The 24,671-nt window shown below is 48.1% G+C and overlaps 1 long non-coding RNA gene and 1 other non-coding gene across 2 annotated transcripts in view; both read right to left on the bottom strand.

Annotated features, from left to right (window-relative positions):
• Positions 1–24,671, bottom strand: part of LOC112058976 (uncharacterized) — a 107,536-nt gene that overhangs the window by 62,444 nt on the left and 20,421 nt on the right. The window contains exons 3-5 of the long non-coding RNA XR_010591756.1: positions 22,554–22,633; positions 7,821–7,895; positions 7,610–7,727 (exon numbers count right to left, since the gene is read on the bottom strand). This is a non-coding gene — a long non-coding RNA (uncharacterized LOC112058976). The remainder of the gene's footprint in view (positions 1–7,609; positions 7,728–7,820; positions 7,896–22,553; positions 22,634–24,671) is intronic.
• TRNAK-UUU (transfer RNA lysine (anticodon UUU)) lies at positions 1,514–1,586 on the bottom strand. Its single transcript has one exon. It is a non-coding gene; the product is annotated as a tRNA-Lys (tRNA).

The following is a 24,671-nucleotide window of genomic DNA, read 5'->3' as shown; positions in this document are numbered from 1 at the left end:
TGTTTTCAGCAAGAAAGGTTAAACTTGGATACTGGCATTTACTCTCCATGAGGAAGCATTAGCATCTACAGGTAAAGGGAATTTACTCTTTCAATGACAGCAGAAAGCAACTTCATGGGCACTCTTAGAAGGCAAGGGAAAGGGTGCCTCAAGGACCAGTGGCATAATCTAATGGCAAGCCAGTTTCAGTGTATGCCCCCTTAACTGTGTCTTTTGAGAGCATGGAGCAACAAATGCTCTTAAACCAAGTTAGGATCCATTGTTAGGGCACTAGATTGGGTCTCCTGACTCCCAGGCAAATGCTCTATCCACTGAACTTACTGTCTCCTCTAGGGGTCTCCAAGGAGGAAGCCTGGTTTAGCAGTCAGAGCAACATACTGGGAGCCAAGATGACCTGGGCTGTATTCCTGGCTCTGCCACTGAGCTGCTACATGACCTTGGACAAGTCACTTCTGGGGCCCCGGAATGGGGACGGCCATGGCCCCCTCCCACTTTTTACTGTCTGTAAGGGCGAGTGATGGGGGAGGGGTGGAGAGCAAGCAGGGGGGCAGGGTCTTGAGGGAAGAGGCGGCACAGGAGCGGGGCCTTGGGGGAAGGGGTGGTGCAATGGCAGGGTCACAGTTTGGGCACGGCTGGCCCCCCCTCCCACTTTTAGGGACCTTCCCCCGCTCCTGAGCAACTTCCCTCTTTGTGTCAGTCTCCCCATCTGCAAAACAGGGATAATGACACTCCCACACCTTTCTAAGGAGCTCTGAGATCCTAGGATGAAAGGCACTATAGAAGCCCAAATAAGGGTTAGGGTAACTGATTTTTCTCTAGGACAATGATTGGCATGGGGTGGGGAAGGATGTTCATCCTTTCCAAGGTTTTGTGGAGGATTTGTATCAGTGTAAGGGCAGGTAGGCCAGGCACCACTCAAGGCCCAGGAGGCAGAGCTTGGGGGAGGACACAAGGGTGAAGTGGGGGGCTTCGCTGACCTAGTTGAAGTGTGCAGGCCAGAGCAGGGAGGTCTCTTTGAAACAGCACATTGCGAGCAGGAGTTCAGTGAGGGGTACTGGCCAGCTCAGCATCTGGCAGCACTGAGAAGACAATACAGCTCCATTGAATCATAGAATATCAGGGTTGGAAGGGACCTCAGGAGGTCATCTAGTCCAACCCTCTACTCAAAGCAGGACCAATTTCCAACTAAATCATCCCAGCCAGGGCTTTGTCAAGCCTGACCTTAAAAACCTCTAAGGAAGGAGATTCCACCACCTCCCTAGGTAACGCATTCCAGTGCTTCACCACCCTCCTAGTGAAAAAGTTTTTTCCTAATATCCAACCTAAACCCCCCTCACTGCAACTTGAGACCATTACTCCTTGTTCTGTCGTCTGCTACCACTGAGAACAGTCTAGATCCATCCGCTTTGGAACCCCCTTTTAGGTAGTTGAAAGCAGCTATCAAATCTCCCCTCATTCTTTTCTTCTGCAGACTAAGACAGACAGGTTTTTAAAATCTGGGTAAGTAGTTTATCACCTGACCAGGGACTTGAACCCTAGACCCTCAGATTAAAAGTTTGATGCTCTACCAACTGAGCTAGCCAGGCTCACCTATTATGGAGGACTTCACTGAATGTTATGGAGGACTTCACTGTGAGGGAAGCATAAAGTAGGTGAGGAAAAAAATCACTGTGATGCTATGCCAGATGCAGCAGCATCCCAATAATCTTTGGGGAGTTATTTGCCCTCCCTCTCTCCCTTCTCTGGCCCAGACTTGGGGATTTCTATGGAGGGCATCAGTAGCAGTGACCTATCTTCCAGAAGGGATGGGTGAGTGGGGACTGTCTCTGCCTTGGACTGAGAGAAGCTGTTGTATTTGTGGTCAGAGCGGGCCATGTACTTGACAGGATGAATTTGTGACTATATTCACAAATGCACAGAGCTCAGTTTCGATTTGTCGGAATACATGCGCTCAGCCTGTTGGTTATCAGGATGGCTGCCGGCATCTTTACAAACTTGTACCCAGAGCACATTATTCCTGTTGGTAAATCTCCGTTCTCGAGCTAGGGAACAGAAACTGGCACCAAGTGACCACTAGCACCCTACGAATAGCAAATGCTCAAAGCAATCTGTGCCTGCGTGGACGGGACTCCTGCCTGGGAGCACGCAGAATGCTTGCATCCACTAGGGACGCTTGCATACACAGGGAAAGCTGCTGGTGAGCCTGGTGCCAGCCCCAGTGGGCAAGACTGGGGCCAGTACAGCTACAGGAGCTGCTCAGGCTGGGCGCTGGTTCCTATGACCAGTGACCCAACATCCTGCTGCTTTTGTCGCTGCGGTTCCTGGCCTGGTCGCTGGCCATGGCCCTGCTGGTCTTGCTCATTGTCTCTAGAAACTTGCAGCTCGACCGATATCCGCAGATATAAATTTTGTATCCATGCAGGGCTCTACTAGCTAGCGTCCGGGTGCCCCAGGCTCCCCGCTTCCAGCCAGGCTGTGCCTGCCCCACTCAGAGCTCCCTGCTCCCAGCCAGGCTGTGCCCAGCTGGCTCCCAGCTCCCCACGGGGAGCCCGGCTGTTCCCCAGGCTTTCAGCTCCCTGCTGCAGCCGGGCTCCCAGCAGGGAGCCATGAGCCTCAGTGCAGCCACTGGGAGCTCAGGGCACAGCCTGGCTGGGAGCATGGAGCCCCCTGGACTCCAGGCGCGGAGCTTGCAGCCGGGAGCCTCGCTATGTCTGGGAGCTGAGAGAGTGGCACCTGGGATCTTGGTGGGGAGCTGCGTATGAAGCTGAGAGCCTGGGCTTTCAGCTCCCACACTATCCCTCTTAAGTCAGTGAAAGTGCTCCTGGTGAGGAAGCGTACCGCTGACAGAGGGTGGGTAGTATGGATATTAACGACCGCAGTACTTACTGTGGTGATTTTAAGTAGACATGCCCTTAGAAATGGATAAATGGTTTGAAACAGGAGAAGCCTTCCGGTCAGCATAGGTAATGTCTTCACTGAAGCGCTACAGTAGGGCAGCTGCTGTATTTTAAGTACGGACAAGTCCTAAGTATAGAACTTACAGCTCATTTTGGATCTGTGCCCTGCTTCTCAACAGTCTGCCCTGAGGTTGGTACTCATGCTCTTGATTCACTACAGGACAGCTCGACTCACACACCACACATCCCTCAAAACATCAGTGATATGGTGGAAGATTTCCAAGCTCATTATATTTGATGTCCATCCAAGCACAAACATAAGGAAGTTTACTTACCCAGAGCAAAACCACACTTTCTCTTTCACTGACCTCTGAAAGCTACTTTGCTAAGTTGATGACCTACAGACGGGACTGAAGAATGGAGGCAGAAATCCGTGGTTCTGCCTCACTATTTTAATAGATGCTGAAAGTAAAAGTTTCTCCAAAAGCACTAATGCCAGCCATTTGCACTACTCTTGCCTTGTCTTTACAGTTCTCATAAAATGCCACCATTGCTACAGAAACTCTTAAAGTTAATTTAGTCCCAGTGAAAGGTGCCAAGTTCAAAGTTCCGGAGACAAGAGGCATTTGTGTTGTCACAGAACAGATTCAGCAACAGGCTGTAGTAGAGCTTCCCCAACAGTGTCATGCCAATGTCTCTCAATCCAGGGAATTCAGCATCAGCATCCATTAAATTCTTGTCCTTGCTGTAGCAACTGACAATAAAGGTGCCAAGTGTGATCGCGGTTGTGATTTGGTGGATACGTCTTTTCCAGGAACTAGACTGAGACCTGCTTACAATGAATTGTTAGATGTAACAATTTCTGGACATGGCAGAGTTGAGACATTGGATTCTTTTGGAGGAACAGAAAGAGACAAGAAAAGCTATGCATCTTTTCCACTTCAACCACTCAATGTCACTCCTTTAAATAGCTTTCATGTTACACACGGTGCTCCTTTCAGCTTAGTTTAGGGCAGAGATCAGCAACCTTTGGCACGCGGCTCGCCAGGGTAAGCCCCTGGCGGGCCGGGCCGGTTTGTTTACCTGTCGCATCCGCAGGTTCGGCCGATCGCGGCTCCCACTGGCCGCGGATTGCCATCCCAGGCCAATGGGGGCTGCGGGAAGCGGCGTGGGCCGAGGGATGTGCTGGCCGTCACTTCCCGCCACCCCCATTGGCCTGGAGTGGGGGAACGCAGCCAGTGGGAGCCGTGATCGGCCGAACCTGCAGACACGGCAGGTAAACAAACCGGCCCAGCCCGCCAGGGGGCTAACCCTGGCGGGCTGCATGCCAAAGGTTGCTGATCCCTGGTTTAGGGTGAAAAATCAGGAGGGGGGGAACTATGGGGGTAATAGAGTCTATATAAGATAAAGCCCCGAATATCTGGACAATCCCGATAATATTGGGACATCTGGTCAACCTAGCTTAGTTTCACTCAGTAGCAGAACATCAAGATCTGCCTCCCTATGCCCTGCAGGAGAATGCTCTTTAAGCGTTACTCTTATTCATAATTTTTCTGACACACAGTAGTTTTCCTGCCTCATCTCTCAGTTCAGAGATGTTTTCAGGCCAGGGAAGTTAGAGACAAATTGGTCTGCATTTTTGTAATGTTACCTACCAGATGGAGAAACATGCTGTGTTATGTCTTAGCCCCTTGAAGTTCTAAAATAAATTGATAGTTACAACATTGCCTAGAGGTTTGTTTTGCTGGAACTTTATTTTTCTGCTACAGCCTTAGGTTTAACATGTTTTCTTTGTGAACTTCCAACCACTGAAGCTGAAAAAATTGTGTTATTGTGAAACTAGGTTAGTTTGTAGGCGATTTTTATGGAAATCAATTGCAAATGAATTGTGAGGCTTTTGCTTTAGGGGAATAATGAAGGTAAATTTGCTGAATTTGTTAATGGCCATAAATTTAGTCATCTGTGTCAGCATAACTGTCATCTGCATTACTGACTTCATTGGTGAGAGTGGGATGTACTTACACCAATTGTCTTTAGTAATTAGTGCCTCATAGGGTATTGAGGGGTAAGTTTTCAAGGGGCACTTTGCTTGAGCATGTGCACTTGATAGGTGCAAAGGCCTGTATGTACATTTTCAATGGTCCAACATCTACACCCACATCAGTGTTGAAATTTACAAGAGCAAACTCATTGGGCCCCAAGGTAGTGTTAGAACTATCATAAAGGAGGGTTTATATCCAAATACAGAACAGATTGCTGCTTTGAGAGGTGACTATAGAGCAGCTCAAGCGACCTGCAGTCTCCAGCTTTGCATTTGTTTAGTTTCTACTGAAGTAGAGAGAGGTGCCCTTCCTCATCACAGAAAAAGTGTGGCAAAGCAGAACCATCATCCTTGCTAAGATACTGACAGACCAAACCTGAGGGTGTTCAGAGAAAATTCTGAGCTGGCATACACCCCAAGCCAGCCCTGCTGTAAGTCAATGAAGATCTTAAGCAGGTGCATGTGGTATCTTAGAACTGATGAGTCATTTATGTTTCAAGCAGATGCGGAGGGAAACTTAACAAAATGAACTCCACATTGTCCCCAATCTTTAAAACTAAGATGGAGACCAAAGAGTTTTGTTCATGCACACGGAAGCAAATCTGATGTGATGAGACAAGGCCCACGGCTGCTGTCTGCAATTGCTCGATCTCTGTGCAAGGAGGGATAATAGAGGGGACAGTTTTCACTGCCATTGTCAGTACCTCCCTCAGACTCAGATGTGCACTGGCACATGAATGTGTCTGCAGAGGGTTTCTCCTCCCCCCGGGCCCGGCCCATCTTCCAGCTTTCATCATTCCGCTACTTTCTCCATCTGCATCTCCTGTTTTGTTCGCTGTCTCTCTCCTCCTTCCCATTGTTCCTTTGTTCCATTAACCATCCTTTTCTTCTCCCTCTTCACTCCCAAATGAGAGTGCTTGTGTAGTGGGCAGAGCCACTGGCTTCCTGCTTGAACACAGCTCAAGCTGTTTCCCAAGGGCTTGATCCAACTCCTGTTGGAGTCAATGGAAAGCCTCTCTTGTCAGCTCCAATGGGAGTTAGATTGGGGCCTAGAAGAGCATCTGGCCCGAGGGAGAGCAAGTTATCCTAACACAGGGGGTCTCAAATTTTTCCATGGCATGGACCGCATCTCCACAGAGAGATCCTCCCAGGCATCCCTCCCTTATTCACAACCCCTTCTCCCATTAATGATCACACTGGCCTGGCAGATGCAGCCATGGCTTACGTGGAACAGCAATGTGAGGGGAGGATTAATACAGTGGTTCTCAAACTTTGTTCGTGGACCACTTAAAAATTGCTGAGGGTCTCAGTGGACCATTTAATGATCTTCACAAATGTTGCTTGTACCGTTAGCTAACTATTGTAAAGTGCTTTGGATAAAAGCGCTATATAAAAAAAAAAATTAACTTTTTTTGTTCTACAAATAAAAGCACACAACTCATGTTTTAATATCTGTAGTCTTACCTTTCTAATGTGATGGATGTGCCCTCTCCCCCATATTGGCAGCAGCCCCCAAGCTGGGAAGGGGGGGCGGTCTCTCCCTGGCAGCTCCTGCCCTGGAGCTGGGGAAAGTTGCCTCTTTCTCTGGTCGCTGTAGCCCCGCACGTCCCAAATTCCCTCCCACCCCCTCCTCTCACCCCACTGCCCCCTCCCACCTACCCCTTATTCCCTCCAAGGCCACCACCACACCTTACAATTGCATATTCTCAGGGGCCAGGCATCTAATTAGTGGAGCCCCGCCCGCACGGCTCCACTAATTAGGTGGGTGGCCCTTCATTCTCTTGAGTGCGGCCGCCCATGCGCGCACCTTAGAGGGAACTATCTGCAGACCACCTGAATGGAGCTCGCGGACCACTAGTGGTCCATGGTCCACAGTTTGAGAACCTCTGGATTAATATATTATGTCTGTTCACATAAGGGGATTATTTTCTTTATGGGAGAAAAAGAAAGTCACATTGGTTACATCTGCTCTTCATTCCCACCCCCACCCCTCTCGCTTCTCTGTTCCCCTGACCCTACTGCCTGTACTTATTCTTCCTGGACCACTTCTCCTCCTCTCCCCTTGCTAGATAGTTCTCTTCTCTCCCAAACATACTGTCCAGTCGCCGCCTCCTCTTTCTCCCCAGGACATCCCTCTCCTAGTGGCTGCTGGTGGATTCCACTCTTCTCTTGTACACAAGCAGCATTTTGCTTCTTTCAAAGCAAAATGCAACCGGAGCAAGAACAGCAGCAACAAAGGGGGATCAAGTGCTGGATGGAAGCCAGAAATGGAGAGGACAACACCGAGCTGGACATATACAAGAGCTCAGACAGAACCATAACCCAGGGACTGAACTGCAGCTTGAGAGCGAGAGTGTGCTGCTAATATTCATGGACAGAAACGATGTTTTAAAAATGAGATGTCCTGACAGATCTGCGAGACCCCCGCAGTTGTGCTACACCCCCAGCATAGTCTGTAAAGCAGAGACAGCAGCTGTCCAGCTGGGGCTGTCAATAGTGCTTAGGATGATGCAGCAGGGCCCGGCTGCTTTTACCTTTAAGAATTATCCCCCAATTTGGCTATGTTAATAAGCAATATAAGCCAAGGTCAGGAGCTGCTGCTGCTGCCAACTCAAGCAGCTGGGTCTAGGATGAGCATTGCAAATGGATAGAGGACCAACGTGGAGGTTACCTTTCTATCCAGCTGTGAGGCAAGTTTCTATTCACATTGAGATTTGGAGTCAGCACTGAGTAAGAACCTCTCTCTGGAAGGTGTCCAGGTACCAGGGTGATGGGCATAGAATACGAATCTAAATAGAACAGAATGATTCTGTCTGCTAGTCAGAAGACACCCAATAGGTCAAATTTTCAAGGGTGACCTCAGTTTTTGGTGTGTAACTTACGATGCCTTGGGCTTGATTTTCAGAGGTGCAGAGCTCCCCATGACTTCAGCTGGAGTCGAGACTGTTAAGCATGACCTGGGGGGGAAATATCAAACCCTCAATGGCTCTGGTTAGGTATCCAAAAATTGAGGCACTCCAAATTGACATTATTTCCCCTAGCATTATAGAGGACAGGACAAAACAGTGGGAATGCACATGTGTCTGCGTAAGAGCATTGCACACAAGTATTAACTTTAAAGGGAGGGGCTAGTTGCCAAAGGTAGCTATTGTGCTAGAAGGAAGGCTTTCAGATAACAGGTTAAGAAAGAAATGATAAGAGGAGTTTTTGTGAGAGCCCCTTGTTAAAAATATTGGGAGTCCATCACTACCTTCAACTCACCATTAAGAGCATGAAACCAAACAAAAGACTCCTGCCCACACCCCTGCTTGCCCTACTTGACATGGCTGTCGATTTCAGATTGCTCCATGCCAGAGAGCATCGTCATATGGGAAAGGGGTAGTTGTAGGGTTTCCAACTTTCTAATTGCACTAAACAGAACACCCTTGCCTCACCCCTTCCCCTGAGGGCCCACACCTTCTCTAAGGCTCCAGCCCCCCTCCCTCCAGCGCTCACTCTCCCCCACCCTCATTCACTTTCACCGGGCTGGGGCAGGGGGTTGAAGTGCAGGATGGGGTGAGGGCTCCGGCTGGGGATGTGTGGGGCCAGAAATGAGGGGTTCAGGGTGTGGGAGCTCCAGGCTGGGGCAGGGGTGCAGGATGGGGTTGCGGGCTCTGGGGTGGGTTTGGGGTGCAGGAGGGGGCTCTTGGCTGGATCCAAGGGGGTTGGAGTGTGGGAGCGGGTTCAGGGCTGGAGCAGGAGGTTGAGGTGCAGGAAGGGGTGCAGGCTCCAGCTGGGGGTGTAGGCTATGGGGTGGGGCCAGGGATGAGGGGTTTGGAGTGTGGGAGCATGCTCAGGGCTGGTGTAGGGGTGCGGGAAGGGCTGCGGGCTGTGGGAGGGAGTTTGGGTGAGGGAGGAGGTTCTGACTTGGGGCAGGGGGTTGGGGTGCAGGTGTGGGGTCTGGGAGGGTGTTTGGGTGCAGGAGGCGGTTCCCACCTGGAGCAGGGGGTTCAGGCTCCAGCTGGGCGGCGCTTACCTCAGGTGGCTCCTGGTTGGTGGCACAGCAGAGCTAAGGCAGGCTCCCTGCCTGCCCTGGCTCTGCGCTGCTCCTGGAAGCGGCTGCCACGTCCGGCCCCTAGGCAGAGGCACTGCCACGCGGCTCTGCGCGGTACATACTGCCTGTGCACAGAGGCACCCCCCATTGGCCATGGTTCCCAGCTAATGGGAGCTGTGGAGCCAGCGTCGGGGGCAGCACGTGGATCTTCCCTGATTACTCCTGTTCCTAGGGGCTGGACATGCCGGATGCTTCCAGGGAGCTATGCAGAACCAGAGCAGGCAGGGAGCCTACCTTAGTCCCACTGCACTGCTGACTGGACTTTTAATAGCCTGGTCAGCAGTACTGACCGGAGCCGCCAGGGTCCCTTTTCGACCGGGCGTTCCAGTCGAAAACCATACCCCTAGCAACCCTAGGTATTCACAACAGTAAATTCTCACACACCCGGGACAAATAACTTGTTTTCCACGACAGTCCACTGAACATATCACTACCTACTGCTCAGTTTATAAATATGAAGGAGACATTACTGAAATAAATTCTGCTGCTCCTGATGTAGCCGTTTGGCTTGATCAACTTCAGGTGAAATTGTAGTTGCTGCTCTTCTCCTGCCATAATCAGGGCCGGCTCTAGCTTTTTTGCTGCCCCAAGCAGCAAAAAAAAGCGCCGTTCTCCCAGCCCCCCCGCCGAGCGCCGCCGGAACCCCCCCGCCGCGCCGCCCCCCCCCGCCGCGCCGCCGGAGCCCGCCCCTGCCAAGCGCCGCCGGAACCCCCCTCCAGCGCTGCGCCCGCGCCGCACCCCCCCCGAGCGCCGAGCCCCACGCTGCCCCCCCCCGCCGAGCGCCGCCGGAACCCCCTTCCAGCGCCGCGCCCTCGCCAAGGCCCGCGGAACTGGAGCCCGCCCCCCCCGCGGAATGCCGCGCCGCGCTCCCCCCACCGCCCCTTACCAGGTGCCGCCCCAAGCATGTGCTTGGGTGCCTGGTGCCTGGAGCCGGCCCTGGCCATAAGAAGAAGGGAGCATATTCCTGGCTTTGAAATGCCATGTAATGGGTTTACATTCCTTAAGACACACCACAGGGGTGGCAGCACTGCCGATGTGGCTCAGGAGCACGAGTGATGCTAGAGGATGGCTATTTGAGAATATAAATAAAATGGAAATAGACTTATTAGGTCCACCCCCCTACCAGAGCAGAATTCTTCCTTTCAGTATGTTCCCCATTGCTTTGTCTTATTGCATTTCAAGCCACTCAAGCAACAGGGCTTTAACTGCTTTGATAACGGGGGCAGCTCCACTGGCAAACATGGTGCTTGTAATTCACCGGTGGTGCAGCAAGATGTAGTGCAAACAGGGCTGAGGTGGATTTAGCACCAAGTTGCCTAACCTTGCTCAGATGATAGCAGTAAAGACACCCAAGCTCTGTACACACTGCAGCATCCCCCACTGCTACCACTAGTGAAGAGTTCTGGGGCAACGTTGTCAAGGGCATTGAGGTCAGTGAGACTGTTCCACTCTAATAGAGCTCAGTCCCAGGAGTTTTCCCTGGTGTTAGGGTGACCAGATATCCCGATTTTATAGGGACAGTCCCGATTGTTGGAGCTTTTTCTTACATAGGCTTCTATTACCCCCCAACCTCTGTCCTGATTTTTCACACTTGCCGTCTGGTCACCCTACCTGGTGTTCAGCTGAAATTCCATCCCATCACACTATCCGAGTGACATTTGGTGCTCGTGGAATTGGGGATGTGTCATTCTGATGACTCCAAGCACCGTGCTAGCAGGAATGGCGCAAGCTTCCCACCAACAGCCATGCCAAAGGGGTCAGGTACCCAATTCCCAGTGGAAACCAAAGGGTGTTGAGTGTCCAGGTCCCTCACACTCCTTGACAAGCCCCCGCCACTGCCTCTTGCCAAGGTTGCTAGTGTTTCTGAAACAGCTACGTCAAAAAATAAATAAATGATAAAAACAAAATCAAAGCACACACACGGGTCTTTCAGGATTAGCACCGGACTCGGGTCTGCTGCGGCTCTGCTTCCAAATCCTATCGAGAGAAAGGGCCTTATCAGTGCGCAGCTACCCGCAGAGCGCAGCTCATATCGGGTCTCACAACATGCTCCAAAACAGCCGCCTCACAAACTGAACAGATTTAACCCCTTCACTTCTGGCCCCCTGTGCAGCAGGGGATGATGCTAAGAAGCATAGCCTGGAGATGTACTAGCTGTAGGGCGTGACTTGGCATGGGGTGGATGTCAGACACACTCCTCCTGCACTGTATATTAAGTATATGCTCTTTGGTACGCACAGCGCTACATCACATATTTGATATACTGCCATGGGTGTTGGAGTAGCATTTAGCTAGGAAGAGGTTAAGCAAATATTAAACATCTTTGTAAGCAGCAAGAACCACCTTCCCCACCAAGAGAATCTAACACTGATTAAGAGTTGCTCACCCCCAGTATCAGTGCTCCCCTCATAACCTGCAGACACCAGTCCCCTGCCAGATGGATTTTAGGGGGTGGAACTAGCTTGCCAGCCTCTGATTTCAAGTAGTGCCCAAGTTCCCTCTTGTGGGGTTAATGGCTAGCGACGCCATTTCAGATTTTGCTGGGGGGGGGAGAGGGAGGGAGGGGAGCGGTGGGCGGCAACTTTAACTGTGGTTCCAAGGGCTACTTTGCACCTGAAAAAGCTAGGGTTTTTTTGTAGACAATAATTTAGAAATTAGCTGGTCGGATACTGTATCTAATTCCTATATAAAAAAAGAGGATTAAATAAATATTAGACCCGCTCAGCTCTAATACTAACATGTTCAGTCACTAACGGAACACTGGTTAGGTTTAAAATTTTAATGTATATTCTTTGTTACTAACTCTTGAATACAATTGAAACAATTGTAGAAAAATCTAGATTACTTTCTATCACCTTTTTTCCAGTTCATCAAGATTGGAATAGTTCATTTAACTCTGGAAACAGCCTACTAGGGGAAGGCCCCATGAGTTTATACTGCACCTGTCTGGGGCTCTAGAGGTGTTATCTCTAGTCTAAATAATAGACTAGAACTAACCTTAAACAGAAGTGAAACTGACACTTTCAAGTCACTTTCACAGTATTGCCAATCCCAAATGTTCAAAAATCATGAATCAGACTCACCAAAAATCATGGGATTGACTTTAAAACCATGAGATTATGTAAAAACAACAGATTTGGGATTCTTTTTATTTGCCTTCTGCTTTTTGAGACTTTAGGGTGCACTGGGGTCACATTTTGAAGCTTTCTCCACAGCCACCAAGACTAGAAACTTCATTTTCTTTAAGAATGAAGGCTGAAATCATCACATCTCCACTTGACTCCAGGAGCTGGGGCTTTAAGGAAAACAATTATCATGAAAAAAGAAGAACAGGAGTACTTGTGGCACCTTAGAGACTAACAAATTTATTAGAGCATAAGCTTTCATGGACTACAGCCCACTTCTTCGGATGCATAGTCCACGAAAGCTTATGCTCTAATAAATTTGTTAGTCTCTAAGGTGCCACAAGTACTCCTGTTCTTCTTTTTGCGGATACAGACTAACACGGCTGCTACTCTGAAACCAATTATCATGAGACTCATGACAAAAGTCAGAGTTAGCAACACTGCTTTTATTTCTGTTTAAGAGCCTCCTGGAAAGTAACTAGCCTTTAAACACAACACTACAGCGACTGAGTGGCATTTCTCACAGGAGAATATTTAAAACCAAACACCAAGAAAATTCTACATTTTAAAGCTGAGAAAAAAACCTGAAACTTCTGAGGTATATCAGGTCAATTGCAGGCAGGAAAGGAGAATAAATGGGCACAGCAGCTCTGGGCAGCTCTTTAGAAAGAAAATTGGAGGGTCAAATCTTCTAGTCCTTAATCAAGTAAAACTTCTGTTGCCATCAGTGCCTCCACTCATAGATATAAACATCAGTGAACATGTGATAACATGTGCAGTCAATAACTATATACTTCATACTTAAATATCTGAGCCATCTTATCCAGAGTTACACATCTTATATGCATTGGCTCAGGGACTGAATTTTCTGACATATTCTGAACAGTGCTGAGTACACAGCTGGTGCCCAGTGAATAATGCAAATCCTGACAATAATCGTCAATTTTATGGACTCTGTGGATGCAGTTTCTGTTCTTTGTTCTGGAATTGGCCTGAATACAGCTTAAACCCTAAGAATTTGAGGTATAAACACATCTGATACTTATATGACACTTTCTCTTTCCTTCCTTTTCTCAAACTCGGAATAAAAAATGATTGAACAAAATGGTTTTCAGTTAAAATATAAAATTGCCCAGCAGCCATTGCTGTACAAGCCAGCCTGGGGCCGAACCAGCCACCCCTTGGGAGTTAAGTGATCTCTTCTCATCTGACTCATTCTCCAGCCTTCCTAACCTCTGTGCTGCTTTTCATGCTGTCAACCATGACCTCCATTTTGGGACTGTTTGCTGGAGTCTCAGAGAACTGTCCGCCTTGGTTTTGCTCCCATCTATCAGAGTCCTCTTTTTTTGCAGCATGCAGCAGAGAGAGAGGCTGGTCTGCAGCCCCGAGAGACCTGGGTTCTACTCCCCCCATGGACTTCCTGTCTGACCCCAGGCCAGTGCTTTAAGGACAGAATTTCAAAGGTTTGTAGGCACCCAAAGATGCAGCTAGGCATCGGGGGAAGGGGAGGTTACAAAGCACCTAACCTTCTAGGCACTTTTGAAAATCCCACTAGGTGCCTAAATACCTTTGAAAATCTGGCCTTGAGTCAGTGTGTGCCTCAGTGCCCCATCTGTACAATGGGGATAACATCCCTGATATCATCACGGCAAACCTGGTGACTGAACTTTGTGACTTTGTCCTCACCCACAACTATTTCAGATTTGGTGACAATTTATACCTTCAAGTCAGCGGGACTGCTATGGGTACCCACATGGCCCCCTCAGTATGCCAACATTTTTATAGCTAACTTAGAACAACGCTTCCGCAGCTCTCATCCCCTTACGCCCCTACTCTACTTGCGCTACATTGATGACATCGTCATCTGGACCCATGGGAAGGAGGACCTTGAGGAATTCCACCAAGATTTCAATGATTTCCACCCTACCATCAACCTCAGCCTGGACCAGTCCACACAAGGGTCCACTTCCTAGACACTACAGTGCTAATAAGCGATGGTCACATAAACACCACCCTATACCGGAAACCTACTGACCACTTATACTTACCTACATGCCTCCAGCTTTCATCCAGACCACACCACACGATCCATTGTCTACAGCCAAGCTCTAAGATACAATCACATTTGCTCCAATCCCTCAGACAGAGACAAACACCTACAGAATCTCTACTGAGTGTTCTTAAAACTGCAATACCCACTTGGTGAAGTGAAGAAACAGACTGACAGAGCCAGAAGGGTACCGAGAAGTCACCTACTACAAGATAGGCCCAACAAAGAAAGTAACAGAATGCCACTAGCCGTCACCTACAGCCCTCAACTAAAACCTCTCCAGCGCATCATCAAGGATCTACAACCTATCCTGAAGGATGATCCCTCACTCTCACAGACCTTGGGAGACAGGCCAGTCCTCGCTTAGACAGCCCCCCAACCTGAAGCAAATACTCACCAGCAACTACACACCACACAACAAAAACACCAACCTAGAAACCAAACCCTAGTGCCAACTCTGTCCACATATCTATTCAAAGGACACCATCATAGGACCTAACCTCATCAGTCACACCATCCGGGACTCGTTTACCTGCATATCTACCAATGTGATATATGCCATCATGTGCCAGCAATGCCCTTCTGCCATGTACATTGGCCAAACCGGACAGTCTCTATGCAAAAGAATAAATGGACACAAATCTGACATCAGGAATCATAACATGCAAAAACCAGTAGAACACTTCAATCTCTCTGGTCACTCAATAACAGACCTCAAAGTGGCAATTCTTCAACAACAAAAACTTCAAAAACACTCCAATGTGAAGCTGCAGAACTGGAATTAATTTGCAAACTGGATACTATCAGATTAGGCCTGAATAAAGAGTAGGAGTGGTTGGGTCATTACAAAACCTAAACTTAATTTCCCCAATACTAATTTCTCCCTACTGTTACTCACACCTTCTTGTCAACTGTCTGTAATGGGCCACTCTCTTACCACTTCAAAAGTTATTTTTTCTCCCTTGGTATCCTGCTGTTATTTGGTTTATCTCATTAGACTGACCTCACACTTGGTAAAGCAACCCCCATCCTTTCATGTATTTATATCTGCTCTTGTATTTTTCACTTCATCCATCTGACGAAGTGGGTTCTAGCCCACGAAAGCTTTATGCCCAAATAAATTTGTTAGTCTCTAAGGTGCCACAAGGACTCCTCGTTTTTTTAGTACTGCTCTACCTCATCGAGGGGCTGGGAGGAGAAATAGGTTAGACGTTGTAAGGCGCAGCCTCAGATACTATGGTGATGAGGCCACATAAATACCACAGGTAGAGTGGGAACGTCTCTATACACTGTTAGCCCTTCCCTGGGATTGACCCCCTTCTTTTCACCTATGCCCCCAAATCTCCCCCTTTTCTGAATGTAACCTAGGCTCAGTGCTTTGCTGTGTTTTTTCTGAATCCCCTGTTCTCTCTAAAACAACACCTCCTCCCTCTCTCCCCTCCACAGAGGGATTCCTCTTTTACAGGCTAAACGTCCATAACTTTAATATAATGACCAGCCCTTTCTTATCTTAATCACCCTGCCTCTGTTTGTAAACAAAATACTGACTCCCTGCTCCAGGGACACCTCTCCTCTGCAGAACTTACATTTCATACTAATGCTGTGCAGTAATTAAGCTCCACCTGGGAGCTTGCACACCTCCTGTATGAAACTCACAGAGGGGCCTCCCGCCCTCCCCTGCCCCCCCCCAATTGGCACCCTTGTTAATAGCAAGGCACCTGACTACACTCCAGTGAGGCTGCAGCATCTGGTACTCCTCCTTGTGATAACTCAGTGCAGCAGGGGGTGGAATTAGCAAACCTCAAGTTATCTGTTCCAGCCACTAAGCAGAAGCACATCATCCTTCACATCTGTGCTAAGTGCAGACCAGGTCCCAATGCATATGCAAGACTTTGCATTCAAAACCAGTGCATGGAGTGGAGATGGAAAGGTGGGTTAGGAAGGCTCCTTCAGCACTGCAATTTAAAGCAGAGCAGTGCTGGACTCTGCGGTTTCACCCCAACGGGTCCATGCAAATGTTTCCTTCAGTTTCCATCTGCAAGTAGTTGCAGCCCAGCCAACCAGGGGGTTGCTTTGGGTTTTGGGTTCAAATGAACCCAACATTCAGTGCACCATCTCAGACAGTTTCAATGTCAGGCTGTGCGTTGAAACCCTACATTTTACATGAAGGGCCTTTAACTGACCCTGATTTACAAACCTGCCCAGAGTTTGCAATTACAAATGTCTGAAGTTGAAGGTTGAGGCTTAACTCTGCCAGCATAATCTAGTGGCTAGAGCACTGGACTGGGACTCAGAATACCTGGATTCTATTCCCAGCTCTGTCACTGGCTCACTGTGTCACCTGGGGCAACTTGCTTCCCCTCCATATGCCTGATTCCTCTCCTCTCCCCTCCCCAGACACATGTATTTAGACTACAAGCTCTTCAGGGCAGGCATTGTCTCACACTAAGGGTTTGTACAGCACCTAAGACAATGGGATCCTGAATCTTGATTGGGTTCTCTAAGTGCTACAGTAACAATAATACGATGAAGGAGGTGTGGGAGCACATCAAAGCCCCACCAGCTATGAGGTTTATTTTGGGGGGGGGGGAGAGAAGAGGAATATACCTTAAGTTCACAGCTTCCCAGTCCCCCCATTACACACTTGTTGTCATTTCTATTAGTCACGCTGCTGCTTCACTTGCATGAGGTTTAATTTTGCTAATGCAGTTGCCTGCCTGGAACACCAGTGAGCAGCATGGAGGAAATGTGCTGTTTAATGTACCTTGAAATACCAGATCAGGTGACTGGCGACTGGCTCTAATTGGAAGCCATATGCTTTTGTCTAAAGAGGTTCTGCTTGATTTGAAACACTGGGGCAGTTAACAGAGTGATAGTTCCCTATAAGAAAGAAGTGATTGGGCTGGCGATGGAGGGTGAATTCAGCATTGGAACAGAGAACTTAGAGAACAGGAGCGAAGCAAAGATGTTCAATACAAGCTTTAAGTGGAAAACCCAAACCCAGTCTGATTATGGAGTTGCTAATGGCTACATAGTTCCATGGTTATCGTGTGTTTTCCTGTCCCTGCAGCCTGTGAAGGTGATGTGTAAATGAGGCAATTTCAAAACATTTTCTTTACTCCCTGCACCATTCCTGCCCTGCAAAATGGATGAACCTATTTCCTGGTACAAGCTACCCCCAGTTTCCTAAAATCATGAGTTAGGCCCCCAAAAATCATCAATTAAAAAAAGTGGACATTCTTCGGGCTTTTGAGATTGATTTTTTTTAAACGAAAGCTGAGATTTTCACATAATCACATGACTCTAGGACAGGGGTTCTCAAACTGAAGGTCGGGACCCCTTAGGGGGTCGTGAGGTTATTACACGGGGGGGTTGCAAGTTGTCAACCTCCACCGCAAACCCCGCTTTGCCTCCAGCATTTATAATGGTGTTAAATATATAAAAAAGTGTTTTTAATTTATAAGGAGGGGGTCACACTCAGAGATTGCTATGTGAAAGGGGTCATCAGTAAAAAAGTTTGAGAGCCACTGCTCTAGGAGGCTTTAAGAAACATCACAAATCTCACGATTTTTGGTTTAAAATCGTGAGAACTGGCAACACTTTACCTTATGCTTCCCCTCATCTATTGGTCATATCTATTTGCCATCTTTTGTTTTATATTTAGATTGCAAGCTCTTTGGTGCAGGGACTGTCTTGTTATGTGTTTGTACAGCACCCAGCACAATGGTGCTGGGGCGTCTAGGGCTAACCCAATACAAATAAAGAGTGCCACATCACATAAACCCACTGAAACTCTCACAAGCTGGTAGCACAAGAATGGAAATATTGAGCCTACTGCCTTACACTGAGAAGTGTTTGAATGCAAGGGAACACAGATATTTATTCACTAATAAATAGAGAAGTCTGTCAGATAGCATATTACACAGCAGCATCTAGGGAAAAGCTGTGTCAGTGGCCAGAATGGATGCACGCCTTTAGCTCCTGCTAACAACCTGGACAGAGCGAGATAAGACATGCTATAGAACAGTGGTTCTCAACTTTTCCGGACTACTGTACCCCTTTCAGGAGTCTGATTTGTCTTGCGTATCCCAAGTTTCACCTCACTTAAAAACTACTTGCTTACAAAAATCAGACAAAAATACATAAGTGTCTCAGCACATTATTACTGAAAAATTGCTGACTCTCTCATTTTTACTATATAATTATAAAATAAATTGATTGGAATAAAAACATTGTACTTTCATTTCAGTGTATAGTATATAGAGCAGTATAAACAAGTCATTGTCTATATGGAATTTTAGTTTGTACTGACTTCGCTAGTGCTTTTTATGTCACTTGTTTTAAAACTAGGCAAATATCTAGATGAGTTGATGTACCTCCGGAAGACCTCTGCATACCCCCAGGGGTATGTGTACACCTGGTTGAGAACCACTGCTATAGAAAACCCTCTGAGTCTTTTAACAGCTGTGCTAAATCCCTGTAGTTCTAAAGGAGACATTTGCTCACAGGGAGACTAGATTTTATTACCCATAATCATCTAGTACATACTGTACCCAACCCCCTGTGGCCAGGTGAGCTTTGGAGCTGATCAAACAATGTTATCAGATGAGTTTTGTTTATTTATTAGGTAACTGGCCGGAAATTGAGGTAAGGGCTAGATAGGTTTACAAGGCCCAAATTCACCTGCTTTCTTGCAGCACTTCAGTCTTAGCGAGGGCTGAGGTGAGAATAACAATAGCTTTCAGAGAGAAATCCCAGCAAGAAGAAATGCCAGCATGAAAGCAGGCCCATTAATAAGTGAGGGGAGGGACTGGTGATCTTTATTGGATACAACTAAATAAGGTTTGACTTTCCTTCAGGTTTGCTGCGCCACTTGTATGACATTTCCATATGGACATAGCAACATGACAAGTGCTTTGTAGTGGTGGCTGGTAATGCACCAGGAAGTCGCCTTCCTCTGCCATAAACCGTGGACTATAGGGATCTAACTCCTCTCTCTACTTTTTCCCCAACAAGTTCATCGCTCAGATATTTGGTGGGTACAATGTTGCCAGCATATAACTGTTTTCAGTGTGTGAAGAGTTCAATGATAGCTGCCTAGTTGATTTTATATTTGTATTGCGTGTCTGCAGTAATACAAAGGAGAGGGGTTTGTATAATTAGGAAGAAATTTGGACATAAGTAAGTTATCCGGCCAGGAGATATGCATTCCAAGGCCCTAAGAAGGGACCTAACTGAAGCACTGGCAACTTTTTATACATAACAAAATAGAGAAAATATAAAGGGGAGGAGAGATATGTAACTTAGAGGGTAATGGAGCTGCAAGCAGCACAGAGTTATAAAGATGAAGTCATGCCAGAAAAATGTTATTGCTTTTTGACTGAACTACAAAATTTACCAGAGATGGGCAGAAAATGAATGAGACATCCTATGGGTTTGGTATTCATTTGCTATAGTACCCATATCTTACATGTGTGCCTGACTATACACACAAGAGCAGTCCTATTGAGTTCTTTTTACTATGGGCTTTTTTGTCCATGCTCACTATGATTTACTATGGAGAGCAGCACCACTGGATGTCGTGAATATGGCACATACAGCCCAGGTTTGCATAGCAGAGAAGAGCTATAAGCTCTATTTTGGAAGCTGACAGTAAAGGAAAATCATTTGTGGGGGTGAGAGTCAGACATGTGTAATTAATTATACTTTTATACACACTTCACATCAAACTGAAAAAACCTAGAACCAGAAGAGAGACATGCCATAAGGCATGTACATGTTTTGATGTCACTTCCCTACCTTTGTCTGCTTATTGTCTAAAACTAAACAATCTTCCAGACAGGAACCACGCAAAGCACTGCACACAGTTAACAATCTGAATAGCAGGAAGATTTGGGACAGCCCCTCTCACTTAAGGGAAGGCTGAAGCTCTGTATGTAAAGCTTAAGACCTACCATGGCAGATGAGGTGAGAAGAGCCAAATGCTGAAGAAACAAGTCCCACTGTTGAGCTCAGGTGACTGCTCCTAACCACAAAGGAAAGAGTTCTTCCCAGAGCCAGCATCTTTCTCTGTCGCAAACCAGGGCTCGTTCTTAGTTCCATCCAAAACTAGAAAACAAATGGCTCACAACCCTCAATCCCCTTGATGAAGTAATTTGTTCCAGCTGGGCCTAGTCATGTTCCCTGTAATCCTTGCTGTGATGGAAAGCACCTGTTAAAATTTTTCTGCCAAGGGAAGTCTTAGCCCTGTTCTGCTCAAGTACGTACGTACACACACACACACACACACACACCCTTCATGCTTGTCATGAACTAAAGCATTGTCAGGAATGGAACATGGGGACAAAAGCAGGATAGGTGACAAGTTCTATTTAAATGGACTGTTCGTACCACTCCAAGGGCTGCTGATTCTCTGTATTTGTTTATCTTTTTCTTACAGGATGCATAAAGCAGTGGGATCTCAGGGATAGAGTTTGGCAATTCCTCAGATCTCTTTCCATCTGTGAGTTCCTCTCCTCTCAGCAATTTGTATCTAGAGTTCCATTCCACGTGAGACAATAAATCCAGTTCAGATTCACCCTACCCATTGTGGTTGTATTGTTCTATTCTAGAGGCCTGATCCAAAGCCCATGAAGTCAGTATAAGGAGGCTTTGGATTAAGACCCGGGTGGGCATGGGAATCCAATCCAGACCCTTCTCCTTACTCCTGGAAAGGCAGGATACATTACTTGTTGCTATAGTTGAACACCAGTTTACAGTGATTATTATTTTTTAGCAACAATCAAGCAGCATTGCTCCCTAGGAGATCCTGGCTAGGAAGAGCATTTTAATGCGAATATATGGCCAGCCTCTTTTGTACTAAAATAAACAGCTTTATGGTAGTATTTGCCAGACCGGCTCAGACTACTGGGCCACCAAATCCAGTATTCTGCTTCTGGTACTGGCCAACACCTGATGCTTCAGCAGATGGCAAAAATACTCTTAATGCATCTGACCAGTTGAATAATACTGTTGCTGTCCATGGAAGGAAAATATAATTCCTGATCACGGTAGTGATCAGCTTCCGCCCTGAAGCATGAAAGTTGATTACTCTTATTTGAGCCCAAGTGGACATAAAATTATCCAGATGCAGCATTGACTATGGATTCCTCCTGCCATGAATTTTACAGTCTAAGGAGCAACACACCGGGGGAGTCCTTCACCTATCGGATCCTAGCACAGACTTGAATGATATATTTGATTCACTAACATTAGTCTCAACTCTTGGCCTGGAATTTTGTGTCTGCCTGCAGATGCACCCCTAGCTAGTGAGAAATTCTAAGACAGTAACTCAGACTTTTAATTTCATGATCATTTTGAACATAGTGAACATAAGACCTTTTTTTTAGGATCCATGTTAATGGAAGAATCCTGTCGAATGATAGAAAATTAAAGCCTTTGTGTAGGAAGTTTAAACCAAACCACTACAATGTGATGAACTAAATTCCTGTCATATAATTCTGACCTGAAGAAGAGCTCTGTGTAAGTGAAAAGCGTGTCTCTCTCACCAATAGAAGTTGGTCCAATAAAAGATATTACCTCACCCTCCTTGTCTCTTTAATATCCTGGGATCAACACAGCTACAACAACACTGCATACATAATACAATTCCATAGGCTGGTTTACAAACTATAGAAAAGGTATCATTGTATCTTAATTTCTTATAAGGCTTGAAATAATTTGAAAGGACTCTATTTCATTAGTGCTTGACCCTATTTATTTCATCCTTATTAAATCCTATAGGGGTTTTTCAGAAGGGCAGCTATATTCCACTTCCTCATCTCCCAGTGTTCCCTTATTAGAAACAATTACAGGTGGCCAATGCATTATCTTCCACAAACATGTCAGTTCTTGGCAATGCAGTTCTAGGAACATTCCAGTCACTCTGCTGCTTTCTAGATGTAATGACAATCTTATCACACTGAACTTCAAAACAACAGAGCCATTTCATAGCAGAACATCACCTTTTCTGAATCCTGCAATCAAATGGAGTGAAAGTGATGGAGCCCTACTGTAGAAAGCAAATGTCAAGCAGAAGGTTGCTTAAAAAGGAGCTGATTAAATTAATTTGCTTGTGCTGCAGCTCCTGTGACAGCACCAATGCAATGGAGGATTCACTCCCCTTTTCAGCAGCCACAACCCATCTAAGTCATCTCAGGGGAAGCAACACTGAGTTTGTCAGAAGTGAAGAGCATCTGCAACTTGAGTGGAGTCCCCTGGGAGCAGTCTCTCTGAACATTTAAGCTTAATGTTTATAAAATTTTTGCAGCCAATTTTCTAAGACAGTTTACACAAAGAATTAACTTACTGTTACTGTCTTGCCCTTTTGTTCTTTCAGCTCATGCACCTTTTCCTTCTCACCACTGTTCCTTCCCTTCTTGCAGCTCACTAAACAGCAATAAAGAGCAAACAGGTGCAACAAATTATTACAGTCATACCTAGGAGTTCCAACTGGGATCAGGGCCCCACTGTGCTAGGCACTGTACAGACACCTCCTGAGAGACAGTCGCTGCCGCAGAGAGCTTACAATCTACACAGAGAAGACAGACACAGAGTAGGTGGGGAAACAAGGGCACAAAAAGTCAAAGAGACTTGCCTAAAGTTACATAGCATGTGGCATAGCCTCGGGTTATCATATTTAAAAATTTAAAAAAAGAGGACACTCCACAGGGCCCCTGCCCCACTCCGCCCCTTCCCCTACCGGCCCCAACTCCGCCCCCTCCCCTGAGCGCCCGCATTCCCCCTCCTCCCTCCCAGACATGAAACAGCTGCCTGAGTGCTACCGGCTTCAGGAAGCCCCCAGACCTCCGGACCCTGCACCCCTGGCCGGGCACTTCCCCTCCCAGGCTCCGGCGGCAGCTGCTGCGTGCTACTCCCTGACTCCTCAGCTCTGACCCGAGCTGCCCGAGCGCTACCGGCTTCGGGCAGCCCCCATGCCTCCGGACCCTGTGCCCCCAGAGTGGAAGTGCCCGGCCGGCGGCGCAGGGTCCAGAGGCATGGGGGCTGCCCGAAGCCGGTAGCACTCGGGCAGCTCGGCTCTTACAGAGCCGAGGAGTCAGGGAGCACAGCAGCCGCCGGAGCCTGCTCTAAGGTAAGCCAGGGATGCCGGAAGCTGGGAGTATTTTTCCCGGACATGTTCAGCTTTTTGGAAATTCCCCCCAGACGGGGGTTTGATTACCAAAAAGCCGGACATGTCCGGGAAAAACCGGATGTATGGTAACCCTAGCATAGGGTTACCATTCGTCCGGATTTACCCGGACATGTCCTCCTTTTTGTACTAAAAATAGCGTCCGGGGGGAATTTGTAAAGCACTCAAAATGTCCGGGATTTCCCCCCTCCCCCGGCAGAGCAGAGCGAGCGGCTGGGAGGGCTGCAGTAAAGTCCCGGGCTGGACTCCGGAGCAGCTGTAGAGGAGCTCCTCCCTGCATTCTGAGCAAGTGTCTCAGCACAAAGTGCAGCCCTCCCCTTTTGCAACTGGGAGCGGTTTCTGCCATGCAGTGTAGCAAAACGGGAGCGAGAGCACTTTGTGCTGATACAAGGGCAGCTCTCCCCTGCAGCCCGGTCCGGGCCAGGGACCGGGTTTTGTTGTGCAGGGCCAGGGACCGGGTTTTGTTGTGCTGGGGAGCTCAGCCATGTGTCCGGCTCGCACAGAGCCCAACACCCTGTTCTGAGCAGCAGGGTAAGGGGGCCAGGGGGCAGGAGAAGGGGCAGGGAGGTTCTGGAGGGGGCAGTCAAGAAACGGGGGGGGGCTTTTTGGGGGGAGTGGAGAAAGTTTTGGGCAGTCAGGGTACAGGTAGGGGGTAGGGTCCTGGGGGGCAGTTGGGGAGGTCTTAGGAGGGGGCAGTTAGGGGACAAGGAACAGGGAGTCTTAGGTAGGGGGTGGGGTTCTGGGGGGCAGTTAGGAGCAGGGGTCCCAGGAGGGGGCAGTCAGGGGACAAGGAGCGGGGGGGTGGGGGGCTGAGAGTTCTGGGGGGGGCTGTCAGGGGGCAGGAGTGGGGAGAGGGATCGGAGCAGTCAGGGGACAGGGAGCAGAGGGGTTTAGATGGGTTGGGAGTTCTGGGGGGGGCTGTCAGGGGGTGGGGAGTGGTTGGATGGGGCGTGGGAGTCCCAGGGGTCTGTCTGGGGGTGGGGGTGTGGATAAGGGTTGGGGCAGTCAGGGGACAAGAGGCAGGGAGGCTTAGATAGGGAGTGGAGTCCTGGGGGGCAGTTAGGGGCAGGGGTCCCAGGAGGGGGCAGTCAGGGGACAAGGAACGGGGGGAGGGTTGGAGGTTCTGGGGGGGCGGGAAGTGGGAGGGGCAGGGGCGGGGCTAGGGCAGGGCTCCTCCTGTCCTCTTTTTTGCTTGCTGAAATATGGTAACCCTACCCTAGCATAGCCCAGAGCACCTGACTCCCTGGCCAGTGATGAGACCACAAGATTGTGCTGCCT

This window comes from Chrysemys picta, chromosome 12, assembly GCF_011386835.1.
Source record: "Chrysemys picta bellii isolate R12L10 chromosome 12, ASM1138683v2, whole genome shotgun sequence".
Lineage (NCBI taxonomy): Eukaryota > Metazoa > Chordata > Testudines > Emydidae > Chrysemys > Chrysemys picta.
This window is presented reverse-complemented; position numbering and strand designations above follow the sequence as displayed.